At 30.2% G+C, this 12,274-nt stretch overlaps 1 long non-coding RNA gene across 1 annotated transcript in view; it reads left to right on the forward strand.

The window, feature by feature from the left end:
- Positions 1-2,513: 2,513 nt before the first annotated feature.
- Positions 2,514-12,274, forward strand: part of LOC121994019 — a 76,786-nt gene continuing 67,025 nt past the window's right edge. The window contains exons 1-2 of the long non-coding RNA XR_006115539.1: positions 2,514-2,666; positions 2,930-3,029. This is a non-coding gene — a long non-coding RNA (uncharacterized LOC121994019). The remainder of the gene's footprint in view (positions 2,667-2,929; positions 3,030-12,274) is intronic.

Genomic DNA, 12,274 nt, shown 5'->3' on the forward strand with positions numbered 1-12,274 from the left:
ATAACCAGTATCCCACCTGACTTCAGATCTTGTCCAACCAAATCAAATAACCGTAAAAGGGCTATCCTTATCAATAAAATTTTTTATGGATGATCTATTCAGTAAGATTCGTGTTCATTAAGATTGCATGTTAATCAGTCCATCGTACATACGGTTAGGAAAACATCCAATAGGTTTACAATTCCTCATGAAAGCATATGTATTTCTGATTGGGATCAAATACTACAAAACTTATTCATTTTAATCAAAAACATTAAAATGTTCTTACAAAATGATGAAGAGAACTCTCTTACTTTTGCTGGATGTCTCTTTACCCTTTTCTCATCTTTATTGAGTTTAAGAAATTCAAATTTTATATATTTTATTAGAAAATTATGAATTATGATATTAATAATTTCGAATTTAATATAATTAAGTTTATATTTTCAGTGAATTATATTATAATTAAAAATATGGATTTATAAAATATTGTTATAATAAATAATTTATTGTAAAAGTTTAGATTTATAAAATCTTCTCAAAATATTATTATAAACATTTGAATTTAATAAAATAAAATTTTAATCTTTAAAATTTAAGAATTTATTGGAAAGGTTTGAACCTCATGAATTCATATTTTAAAATCTTCTCAAAATATTATTATAAACATTTGAATTTTATAAAATAAAATTTTAATCTTTAAAATTTAAGAATTTATTGGAAAGGTTTGAACCTCATGAATTCAGATTTTACAAAATCAAAATCTATATTTAAAAAAAAAACAAAATTGAACTTGTTACAAAAACTCAAATTGATATAATAGTTTATGATTCTATTAAAATATTTTTTTATTATTTGAATTTAAATTCTGGTTGTACAAAGTTATATTTTAAATGGAAAGACAAAATATTAAAGTAAGGATGATGTTTTCATAATTCTAAAAGAAAAGATGTTTCTTTTTTTTTAAAGACCGGTGCGAGGTATAGGAGATTTATAGCTTCGATCACTTTGTCTTGATTGTGTGCTCATTGTTTGAATGTATAGCGAAAAATTTGAATTATCCTTGACATCACATGTACAATATCAAGATTTTACTTGATATCTATTTCTTAAGGCAATAACCCAAGGTCCAGTTCTAGTGCTCTGTCACCATTATTTTTTTTTCTCGGATACGTTTTAGAGGTGGAGAAAACTCTTGCAACCTTTGATTACAATAATACTACACGAATACAAGGGATGAATGTAAATACAATGAGTATAACAACTTTGCATGAATCTTACTTTGGATGTTTTTTTGTTGTTTGGAATTGCCTCTTGTTGGTATGGAAATGTACTAGCACTTAACTCTCAAACCTCCATGAACCAACATTGAAAATCTCTTCGAAACCCCTCTTGAAAGCTTTTAGGTCGGAGTTCATTTCCGTCCATTAGTCAATTGATCTTGCCCATCAATCAATTGATATGGTCTCAAACACTGTTCATGCAACAATCTTTGAACTTTTTAAAATCTATCTTATTTTATTGATAATTCAAACATCAGTTGACTGATGCATCCAACCAATCTAGTGCTAGCAATTAGTTGAATTGACCTGCTTCCGTTCAACTCTTGATCGACATCAGTTGAGTAATATTAACCATTAGTCGATTGATGTTATCAATTGAGTTGAACAGTCAAATCAATAATTCTCACTACAAAACACATAGATTTAGCGACGAATTTTAGTGAAAAAAATTTATCACAAATCTCCAACAAAATTAATGACAAAAAAATCATTGCTAATTCATAATGAAATTAGGAAAAAAATCATAGTAATATTCATTACAAATTTGCTCAAATTTGGCAACGAAATTAGAATTCGTTATAAATTTTACAACAAATTTAAAATTCATTACAAATTTTGCAATACATTTCTAAATTCGTCATAAAATTTGGAATGAATTTAAAAATTCATCACAAAATTTGTATCATAAAGTTTGGAACGAACTCTGAATTTGTTGAAAAATTTGTAACTAATTTAGAAATCATTTCAAACTTACAACGAATCAAGAAAAATTGGGATCAATTCTTCAATATTCCCCAATTTTCTTCCACTAAGGATGTAATCGAGTCGAGCCAAGCCGAACTCTTGAATGTTTGAGTTTGATTCGTTTATAATCGTGTCAAGTTCGAGCTTTATTTAACAAATATATTCATGGTTCAAGAGCTTATTCGATCTTTTATCAAATCTAAACGAACTTAATAAATATAAATTATAAATTTAAATATTTATTAAAAATTAAATGATATATTTAGAGAAAATAATAATATTCTTATTAAAATTTATAATTTTATTCTAATAAATAAATTTAATATATTTGTCTATATTTTTAAGTAGAGGGTAAAATCTATAAATTCAATATCAAAATTATTATTTTTTTCATTTAAAAATTAATTCATGAACTTACTATGCTTGAGCTTGATATGTTTATTTTAACAAGCCTAATTAAACGACTTTCAACACTACTTCTACTTGGCATCAATGGACTCCAACAATGGTGGCGTCTTCGACGCTCATGAGCCATTTCCTTTGAGAACAATGACCTCCACCGCGGGTCCATCTCCCTCTACTTCGTGTTAATAAATTGTCGAAAAAAAGGATCTTGACTTCACTATATTCTCCTCTTCCTACTGGCTACGATCTCTCCAGGTCTGCTAGTTTCTCTTTTTTTCTTCCTCCCATCATGTGGGTTGTCGAATGAATCATTTGGTCTACGTATCCCTATGGGCCGCGTAGATCCGGTGGTCCTAGAGAGCAGATCCAGCGGTTGGGGTGCCAGATCTGTCCTGCGCAGCCTTATGGGGCCGCGTAGATCTGGCAGTCCAGTTGCTGGATCTGTGCCCCAGAGGGCAGATCCGGCGATTGTGTCTCCAGCTCTTTGATTTTTTTTTTTTTTTTTCACACATTTGCAGTCTTCTCAAGTGAATAAGAAGTCTGATGATGCATGCTCGAAATAGTCCAAGTTACAATCAAGGATTTCCAGTCTATTTGAGAAGTTAAAGCATGATTTTGGTGAGTATCAAGACAAACAACATAGTTTTATGATAAAATTATTTTCGGTTAGCTTTTGATGCTTGTATGCTTTTATGAAATTAAAAGATTTAGTTTTCTTTTAACTGTCATTAGTCTCGTGTTCTAATTATATGAGCATAATTCTCCATTGTTAAAATCCCCGTCATTCCTTCCGCTTCTAACAACCACCTTCGCTATTTGATTCCTCTAGAGATCTATGAATATTTTTTCAAAGGAGATGACGATCTCGACATCATCTAGTTCGGTAGAGGGCCGGGGTCAGCATCCACAACGGTAGTGGAGGGGCTTAAAATGGTAACTATGATGGGATCTACATCAGTCGATTGATGTTATCAATCGAGTCGAACAGTCGAATTTTAAAACGTCTTATTGATTTCTGAAGTCATTAATCGATTGATCAAATACATCAATTGGCTGATCGGCTGTTACTATAACAGTACTATAACAATTTACATTGATCTACCGAGACTTTTTCGTTGCCTAACATTCGGTCAACCTTGACCTTCTAAGATTTCACGCTTCATGCCAACTCCATGTTAGACTTCCAACAACTAAGTGTTCGATTAATTGTGATCTACTTGGATTTTCTTCTCGTTAAGTATCTGATCAACCTTAATCTATTGGACTCTTCTTCAACAAACTAACATATTGATTGATTGTCAAATATCCAATTAATCTTGACATACTTGACATCTTGACGAACTAACATATTGATCTACTGTCAAATATCGGATCAACTTGACCTACTTGACATCTCGTTCAACTAATATATTGATCGACTGTCAAGTATCCGATCAATTTTGATCTACTTATTATATTGACCAATTAATATATTGATCAAACATTAAAATCTCAACTCAAGTAAATTCAATTTTGATCAACTTGGTCAACATTGCACTAACATCTTTGATGGCTGTAAAGTAAGCCAAACGTTTTTCCTCAACTATATTCAACACTTGATTAGCCAAGTATATTTATGGTATTAAATGATTCTATTTTTTTTTTTAGAAAATTGCATTGGTAAGTTTCATACAAAGAGAATTTAGATAAGGTGAGATGCAAAGAGAGATAATAAAAATTTTGTCCAGAAGATTTTTAGTAAGCCTAGATAAGTCAAGGACTATTATTATATAGATTTGAACCCCAACTTTTGATTGGAAGCTGCGATTTAACTCCAGTATACCAAACAACTGTTGATAGTATAATGTCAATTTTGAATGTTAATAACAGCAAACGATCCAATAGTTTTGATATACACTCAAAGTTTATTTATATGATTGAAACAAGTTTCCATAATATCTATTCAATTTGTCTTGTTACCTACCTTCAAGTGTTGTGATTGATAAGTTATTTATAGATAATGAATCATGATTGCTTACCGAAGAAATAATGTCAGTCGGGCCTTGTATATTAACAAATCCTGGTTGTCGTGGTTGTGGTATAAGTGCCATGTCAGTGCCCACCATTAATAATATGGTAGACATTGTACGTCTATCTTGTGGGGCTCTTGGACACATAAAATGCAATCTTTATACACTTTATTATTTCATCCTTTGGAAATTAAAGGAATAACCAATGGATTCATCAACCATTTCCTCCTTTCCAAAAGCTCCAAGTCTATCCAAATAATGAATAATTAGTATCTTTGCATAAGATATAAAATATAATATTAATTTTCAATTATACACTTACATATCCTAGAAGATTCAAGTTGTGTGCAGAGTTATATATTCCTCTATTTTTCTTTTCACTTATTATTTCAAGAACTAAAATACTAAAACTAAATACATTTGGTTTAGAAGAGAAAATTCTGAGACATATACCCACTGCATTCAAAGTAAAAAAATTGATAATAGTTATTTTAAATTTAACAATTATAAACCATATTTAAATATTTCAAGGATAAATATTTACATTATATATAAGTTAGCTAATATTTGACAGATGAAAAATGCTTTCTATTGGTCGAATAAATATCATTATACTACAAATGAGTATAATGAATATCAAATAAATAGTCTTTGCATATTTTAAAAAAACATCAGATAAATAGTGGAGTCATTTTTTTATTCAACATGTTCCCTATTTGAAATATTAATGAATATGGAAGTCATGTAGCTATTTGTATGTATTTTTGATTTGGCTTTGGTTTAGAACAAGTGGAGAATGTAGTTAACTTAAAGTTCAAGGTACATAGTTTTTATTTATGATGATAAAAGATGAATACGCTTGTTCCCAATGCCCCCACCAATCTGTCACAGGGCCAACACAGAAGAGATAAATCATGGACGACTACATAGTTTTTGTTTATGTAGTTTGATAAGGTTGGTGAAGTAATAAATGAAGTGAACATATAAATTAGCTTATATATAAAAAAAAGATATAATCACAAAGGCACTATAAAAAATGAATATGTGACATTCATAGTGTTATTAGAAGTATGATAATTTAAAATTTAAATATGCATAAAATAATAAAAAAGTAGGGTTAATACTTATTATATTCCAACAACTCTCTTAGTATTTACTTCTATTTGATCTTCTTTAAAAATTCTTGTCATATCAAAATCAGATAGTGTAGGATTCATGTCTTTATTAAGAAGGATGTTGCTAGTTTTCAAATCTCTACGAATGATTCTAAATCTAGAACATCCGTGAAGGTAAAAAAGGCCACGAGCAATTCTAATGATGATGTTGTACCGTGTATTCCAATTCAACAGTGCACCTTTAGCTTTATCTACAAAATTACAAAGTTAATTTAATTAATTAGAGCAGCATAGTAAATTGGAAAAGAGGTGAAAAATCTATAATCAATGTAGAAATAAAGAAAGCAAAGCTACATTAAAAGTCTACTTGAATATGAAATGTTATCTAAGTTTTATTGGCAATTTATCAAACAACGCAACTAAGTTTTTGAATTTATCAAAAGACGCATGCTATTTTGTTATTTACTAAAGGGCGTACCTTTTCAAGTAGACTTCCCGTTTTACCCTCCTGTTAATCTGACTTTTTCTGCTATTTTTCTTTTCTCTATCATTTCTCTCACTCTTCTCTTTCTTCTCTCTTATGCATGCAACTTCTCGTATTTTTCCTCTTCCTCTTCTCTTTCTTCATTTTTTTTACATGCATGCATAGCATATGGGTAACATTTTATAAGATTTAGTTGGTTTTTTTATAACATTTTAATACATTTAGAGAAGTCGAAATAATAATGGATAGCATATTTAAACTCCTTGCAACTTCAGAAATCCACAGAAACTAAAATGGGTACAATCAGAGTTCTCTAGGTCAAACCCACTAATGGACCTGGAGATCTCCGATTGCACCTATTTAAGTTCCGGTAAATTTCTGAGATTACAAGTAGTTCAAAAATACAATCCATTGTTTATTTCAACTTTTCGAAGGTTTTAACATAAAATAAAGAAGAATTGCTAAAAACCATCACGTTGGGCTTGATATAGAATTATATCAGTCCTAACGTAGTCCTGATATGTAATGATATTAGGTTCATATTGGACCTGATATAATTCTATATCAGACCCAACTTATTTTCTTTTTGATGATGATATTTCCTTCTCAGTATTGATTTTACCAACTACCTTTTCGCTTCGAAGACTCTGATCTATCACTATTGCTGCTGCATCTTGAGTTTGCTTAAAATTGTCTAAATTTATTTCTCTTACCACACCCAAAATGCCAAACTCATCGTCAATATTTTCCAGATCATCAAATATGTCCTTTTTCACTTGTTTCTTCTTTTCTTCTCGTTGGCTCCTTGATTTCTGAGAATTTCTATCATCTTCCCAAGAGGAACTTCATTGTCATTTCCATTATCTTCTATAATCATTTCATCATCTGCAACAGCTAAGCCACCCTAAAATATAGCATGAACAGAAATTGTGTAGTCAAAATATGATGAACCAGATGGTTACATATATATCAAATTTACAATTTTGAAAATATTCTTAGATCCTGTATGTAGATATCATTTTTAAATCTCAAGTCTAAGAGCTTCAAAATGGGCCAAGGCACTATCACTACTTAACCACGTCAGTTTTCTGTCATCTTAATTAGGGGGATAAAACAAAGTTCAGCCAAAAAGCAACACAAATATAATTTCAGAAAGAAATTAATAAAAATATAAAGCATATAAGAATGGGGAAATACAATTGGCTAACGTCGGGCCTGATATGTCCTGGGAAATACAATTGGCTAACGTCGGGCCTGATATGTCCTGGGAAATACAATTGGCTAACGTTGGGCCTGATATAGACATATCAAGCCCACGTGGAGGTTTATAGTAATTCTTCGTTATTATATTTTAAAACTTCTGAAAAGTTGAAATAAATAATTGATAGTATATTTGAACTCTTTGAAACTTTAGAAATCCACAGGAACTAAAATGGGAGCAATCGGAGTTGTCTAGGTCCATACGTGGATTTTGATCAAAATTCACTGATGGACCTAGAGAGTTCTGATTGTACCCATTTCAGTTCCGGTGGATTTCTGAGGTTACAAGGAGTTCAAAAAAAAAAACTATCCATTGTTTATTTCAACTCTTTGAAGGTTTTAAAATATAATAAAGAAGAATCACTAAAAATCACCACGTTGGGTGTGATATGGATGATATCAGGGCTATATTGGACCTAATATGATTTCATATAAGGCAAACTTGTTTTCTTTTTGGTGATAATATTTCCTTCTTAGTATTGATTTTACCAACTACCTTTTCACTTCTGTGAGTTTGCTTAAAATTGTCCAAATTTATTTCTCTCACCACACCCAAATATCAAACTGTCAATTTTTTCCAGATCATCAAATATGTCTTTTTTCACTTATTTCTTCTTTTTATTCTTCTTAGCTCCTTGATTTCTAAGAATTTCCATCATCTTCCCAAGAGGAACCTCATTGTCATCTCCATTCTCTTCTATAATCATTCCATCATCTGCAATAGCTGAGTCACCCTAAAATATAGCATGAACAAATTGTGTAGTCAAAATATGATGAACTAGATGGTTATAGATGTAACAAATTTATAATTTCGAAATTTTTCTTAGATTCTGTATGTAGATACCGTTTTTTTTATTCGTAAGTCTAAGAACTTCAAATTGGGCCAGACACTATCACTACTTAACCACGTCCATTTTTTATCATCCTAAGAAGGGGACAAAACAAAGTTTAGTTAAATAGTAACAAAAAATATAATTTCAGAAAGAAATGAATAAAAATATAAAGCAAATAAGAATTGGGAAATATAATTGGCTAACATCGGGCCTGATATGTCCTAGGAAATACAATTGGCTAACATGAGCTTGATATGGAATGATATTAGGTTCATGTTGAGCTTGATATGATTCCATATCAGGCCAAATGTGAAGGTTTTTAGCAATTCTTCATCATTACATTTTAAAACTTTTGAAAAATTGAAATAAATAATAGATAACATATTTGAACTCGTTGAAACCTCAAAAATTCACAGAAACTGAATTGGATGCAATCGAAGCTCTATAGGTCCATTAGTGGATTTCGGTCAAAACCCACAAATGGATCTCGAGATCTCAGATTGCACTCATTTTAGTTCTTGTGAATTTCTAGGATTGCAAGAAGTTTAAATATGTTATCCATTATTTATTTTAGCTTCTCAGAAGTATTAACATGTAACAAGGAAGAATCGTCAAAAATCTCTACGCTGGGCCTGATATGGAATGATATGAGGCCCACATTGGGCCTAGCGTGGAGGTTTTTATCGATTTTTCTTTATTACATTTTAAAATATGGGGGAGGAGTACATATGCTTGAGGTTCATGAAGTTTTCCATTTGATCTTTGAGGTAGTGTTGAGAAAAAAAGAGAAATAAAAACATGAGAAATTTATTACAAGGATTGGAGGTCGTAACAGATTAATAGTGTGGTGGAATAACAGTGAAGGTTTGAGTTTAAGTTTGGTAAGTTGGTCCTAGAGAATGTATTGTGAATATGCTGTAGAGAATTTTCAAGAACAGAAGATGGAGAATTATGAAAAATAGAATAGGAATTGTGCAAAAACCTTTCTTCTATAGTGGGGTTTGCACTTCCTATCTCAAAGACTGCTGAAAGCAAGTACATTGGTTCGCAATTCTTTGGGATTGAATCACCAAGTTGTCTAAAACATAGTCAACAAGCATCTCAACATATTGTTTCAGCTCATGAGGTATAACAGTAGCACAAAGTCTTATCAAGATTAAATTGTTTTGTGCCAAGCCTTTATAAAAACAGTCCTATACAGTAGCTGATCCAAATTGAGCTCCTGTCTTGCAATATCATTTGCTATTCCATCATTCCAATGAACTCATTATTTATTGTCTTAAAGGCATTCAGATTAATCTAAGGAATTCTGTTGGGCTTTATTTTAGAAATGGTACTTTAGAAATATGAATGCAGGGAGCTGCTTTTGTGTTAATATGCCATGTTTTGGCTCTTTACCATATCATACCCACGTTAGGCTTGATATGATTCTATATCAGACCCAACATGGAGATTTTTCATGATTCTTTCTTATTACATGTTAACACCTCTGAGAAGCTAAAATAAATAATAGATAGCATATGTGAACTCCTTACAACCCCAGAAGTTTACAGGAACTGAAATGAGTGCAATCAGAGCTCTCTAGGTCCATCAGTGGATTTTGACCAAAACTCAATTGATGGACCTAAAGAGTTCTAATTGCACTCATTTCAGTTCCTGTGGATTTCTGGGGTTAAAAGGAGTTCAAATATGCTATCTATTTTTTTATTTCGACTTCTCTAAATGTATTAAAATATTATAAAAAAAAAACTAAATCTTATAAAATGTTATCCATATATTATGCATGCATGCAAAAAAAAAACAAAAAAAAGAAAGAGAAGAGAGGAGAGGAAAAGGAGAGAGGAAAGAGAAAAGAGAGAAAAATGGTAGAGAAAAGAAAGAAAAAGTCAAGTTGTTAGGAGGGTAAAACGGAAAGTGTATTTGAAAAGATGCACCCTTTAGTAAATACCAAAGTAATATGCACCTTTTGATAAATTCAGAAACTTAGGTGCGTTGTTTGGTAAATTGTGATGATCATGAAAACAAGATACAATTGTTAAGGTCCATCATAAAATACTTTTAAAATTTTATAAAATTTAATACATAGATTTCATTGGTGCTAAGGTAATGCATTGGTATTATTAACATTTTATGTAAAAAAAGACAAATATAATAATTTTCTATATTAAAATGAATGTTGTAATAATTTTTATTTAATTAATTTTATAAAATCTATCCCATTATTTTATTATATTAGGATGTGATCATAAATAAGAAATAAAAAATTAATTGATCTGATTTTATTTTCTAAAATTTTTAATTGATATTGAAGGCATAAATTTAAAATATGGTATATACATCAACTATGAAAATATACCCCAGGTTGATATAGAGTTTTAAATTATTCATCATTTGCTTTATAAGCCGTGTGTGGTTCATCAAAAATTTGATATGGTAGTAATTTTTTGGATTGACTAAGAGCTGTTCAAATTTTAATATTATCAAAAATGGCTCTGTTTATCTTCGATAAATTAATATTATTGATATCCAAGAAGATTCGAAGATTTTTTTTTTATTTTTTTTTTCTATTAGGATTATTTTTGTGTTTTGTAAGTTAGGATTTGAGGTCTATTTAAATAATTATTTAGTTGATGCTGGAGGTAATTTTTTTAGATAAATAATATTTATAGGTCGTGTTGTTTATTTCCTTATTTCCTAAAATTCTTTTGAAAAATAGGTTTAGAAGATTGTTTCTGGAGTTACAATCGAATCAATAAAATCAATACAACTAGTAGGATAATTACTATTCTACTTGGCGTTAATTGGTATTAGAGAGATCTCATGAATGGTCGTCGTTGTCGTGATAGGTAGGTTCCGGCTTAGGAAGCCTTGCACCATAGTCATAGCACCCGAAACAAGATACTTAAAGATCTACAGAGACAAGTCATAGAGTTATTCCAATGTTAAGTGACGCAAGATCTTAAAGGTCATCAGTTCCCTTACCTTAACTAGGATTCCACTTTTACAAAACCTTATTACAATTGCGAGAACCATGGTCGAGATGAACTATACGCAAATATCAAATTTCTAATTGAACTTCCTGGGTTTTCTAGTATGTTGCGGATCGAGGAATTCTTTGATTAACGAGATGAAGAGGAAAAGAATTTTTATTTATAAGAAAGATGTGGATGACAAGATCAAATCTGTGATCCAATTTTAATGATGATGAAGTTGTTGATGAAGTTGGTAATGGTGTGCGGTAGATTTCAAACACTGAGAATTCTCCCGATTACCATTGTTGGTAATGACAATAATGAAAAATAATTCTAATTGATTTTAGTTAATTGAAATTTATTGTATTTGACATTACAATCAAAATCAACATGAATCAAATAGCAAAAATAATATTTCTAAATCTATTATATTATTATGCTTATAATTATTCCGATTGTCATATTTAATTTTTCCATTATTATTTGGACAACTTGTATAAATAAACCAATTGACTTTAGTAATATATAATCAAAAAGATTTATTCTCTATTCTGTTTCTTTTTTTATCTATTAGTTTCTATATGGTACCCGAGCCAAGTTCTCTTCCTCCCAATTTTTCTCTTCCAAATTTTTGTTACAGTGGCTACAGGAGTTTCTACATGATTTGATATCATTAGCTACAGTGCGGTAACCTCGGTAACTTCGACAACTACAATAGTAGCTTTTCTTCACCTTTCATCAACAACTTTTTTCTATCGATGGTAGTAACTTTGGCAATGTCAATCATAGCAAGACAGAGTTGCTAATAATGCATTTTATTTTGTTTTTTTTAAATCTATTCTATTTTTTTCATTCGTTCTATTTAAGAGAGAAAAAAATGAGAAAGAAAAACAAACAAAGAAAAAAAAAGTAGAGAAAAAAAATAAGAAGGAAAAAAATAGGGAGCAGAAAAAAAACATAGAGAGAAAAAAATAGCGAAAATAAAATAAAACAAAAATATCTTCTTTCGATTCTACTGAAATCCTTTTGCTATCACAAATTACCTCTTTTCTTATTTCTATAGTTCCTTCTTTTTCTGTTAAACTTGACCATGATGACCATTTACTATGGAAATTGTAATTTCTTTTTTTTTACTTTGTGTTCATGACTTGGTTATGTTGATGATACTTCTGAAGGCGTTGGAATTTCGT

This window comes from Zingiber officinale, chromosome 6A, assembly GCF_018446385.1.
Source record: "Zingiber officinale cultivar Zhangliang chromosome 6A, Zo_v1.1, whole genome shotgun sequence".
Taxonomy (NCBI): Eukaryota; Viridiplantae; Streptophyta; class Magnoliopsida; order Zingiberales; family Zingiberaceae; genus Zingiber; species Zingiber officinale.